The 2,076-nt window shown below is 38.6% G+C and overlaps 1 long non-coding RNA gene across 1 annotated transcript; it reads right to left on the bottom strand.

Moving 5' to 3' along the window:
- Positions 1 to 1,078: 1,078 nt before the first annotated feature.
- Positions 1,079 to 1,636, bottom strand: LOC120638020. The gene is made up of 2 exons (XR_005659470.1): positions 1,569 to 1,636; positions 1,079 to 1,390 (listed from the first exon to the last, which is right to left on the bottom strand). It is a non-coding gene; the product is annotated as an uncharacterized LOC120638020 (long non-coding RNA).
- Between the last annotated feature and the right edge of the window lie 440 nt (positions 1,637 to 2,076).

The raw sequence follows: 2,076 nt of genomic DNA, 5'->3' as shown, positions 1-2,076 counted from the left end.
AAGGCCTAATTTTAGAAAACAAAACAAAACAAAAAAATCTTCCAGGTAAAAATATACCTTCTCTACCTAAATTTCTAGATTCTATTTTTTTCTCGACATGTTATTCTGGGATAATAAAGCTGGGAAAAGCATGATACATTATTTTGCTGTATTCTCATCAAACTAAAATCACAGGTGAGCTTGCCTTTTGAAACTTAAATATCCCTCCTTTCCTTGACTGTTATGAAAATGAATTTCTTTATCAATTCTATAAAAATAATTTTAACCTGGATATTACTGTCCATGTGATTCAATGCTTGGCACTTTCAAAGGATTGTTTTGCCCATTAATCAACTAAAATTAACAAAGCAAAATTTCCTGAGCACAATATTGATGGATTTTATTGTAGTTATCCTTACTAAGGTACCATATTATAGCCAATCATGTAATTTGGCTATAATATGGTACCATATTATAGCCAATCATGTAATTTGGCTATAATATGGTACCATATTATAGCCAATCATGTAATTTGGCTATAATATGGTACCTTAGTAAGGATAACTACAATAAAATCCATCAATATTGTGCTCAGGAAATTTTGCTTTGTTAATTTTAGTTGATTAATGGGCAAAACAATCCTTTGAAAGTGCCAAGCATTGAATCACATGGACAGTAATATCCAGGTTAAAATTATTACTAATTTTAATAAATTGGAGGTTGCTTTTGAAATTTCTGGGTGAAATCACTCAGAATCCCGAAGTAACCTGTCCCCAAGCAACAGAGGGAGAGAGGGAGAGAGAAGCTGGGAGGGGGAGTGGAAGTTCCTGTTATCTGTGTTTGCTGATATGCTGAGTTAATGGCATGATGCTCTTTTGGCAATCCCGAGTGGAAGAAACAGAACACCAATTTAAATCACGAAAAAGTCAGTGAATCTATCATCATTAATCTTGCTGTCAGTTTTAATTTTGGGGACATTACCTCACTCAACACCAGTTGAAAAGAGCTGCCAAAAAACGATGATGTCATCATCACTAGGCACATCTGACCCTGCCTGCTGATTTCCAGAGCTCAGAGCAAGTTAATAAATCCCCTGATATTTGGACACACATTGGAGTTTTATTACAATGAAGGTATAACCTATGATGTTGTTTTAATTAAAAGGCCTGAGAAAAACTACTTTCTTGTGTTTAGGTAAATGGTTAAAAATAGTTATCCTGATGCATTTCAGGTCTCTGTTGCTTCCACTCACATACAGAAAGTGGTTTTTTCCATCTTCTCAGGAGGAGTGTAAAGAATTCCAAGCACGGGTGTGAAGAAATCAGAACCCGCGACACAAGCATCTTTCTAAGGCCACCTCAACTTCACGTTCATAGCAGCAAAACAGCATCTGGGTGTCGCATGCTTTTGTCTGAAAAACAGTTGCAGGGAGGAGACTGGGGTTTATTGTTTGAAGTCTCAGAGTGTAGGAGCAGAACCGTTTTAAAACAGAACTGGTTCACTGGGGAAAACTTTTAGAATGACAGAAGCTTTCTTAAAACTTCAGCCTAGTCACTCTTAAAATATTTATAAATAATTTCCCTTGACACCTGGGCTAACTGTTAAGGATATTGGTTTCTGCCTTTTCATTCTCATGGCCCATCTTAACTCCTCTGTCTTGATCCTGTTGTGAAGTCATCATGCTGAAACGATGCCACTATCGGAGCCATTGCCATGGCAGCCGTTCATGATGCCATAAACACAGGATTGTGAAATCATTGCAGACTCAGCTGGAAGGAGAGGCTGGGTGGTAAGGCGAGAAGGCTCTAATTTCAGCCCCAAAGCCTCCAAAACTGCAAGGGGAATACAAAAACTTACTGGCAGAAGGAATGGTGCTTTGTATAAATAAGAGGGCTTTCCAAATTTGCCCCAGTATGCTAGTCCTTCTTTCAAACTCCCTTTATAAAAAATTTGTGAGTTCATTTAGCGCTCACGCAAAGCAGAGACTTGAGCCAGGTGCTGCTAAGGCTCCACCTCACTCCCCCTCCCCATGCTTTCCTACTCCATCCCTGCTCTCTTGAGCAGTGCTCATCAATCTTGCCAAACTGTGCACTGGCT

Source organism: Ornithorhynchus anatinus, chromosome X1, assembly GCF_004115215.2.
Source record: "Ornithorhynchus anatinus isolate Pmale09 chromosome X1, mOrnAna1.pri.v4, whole genome shotgun sequence".
NCBI classification, from domain to species: domain Eukaryota; kingdom Metazoa; phylum Chordata; class Mammalia; order Monotremata; family Ornithorhynchidae; genus Ornithorhynchus; species Ornithorhynchus anatinus.
Note: the sequence above shows the minus strand (reverse complement) of the source record. Positions and strands in the feature narration are given on the sequence as shown.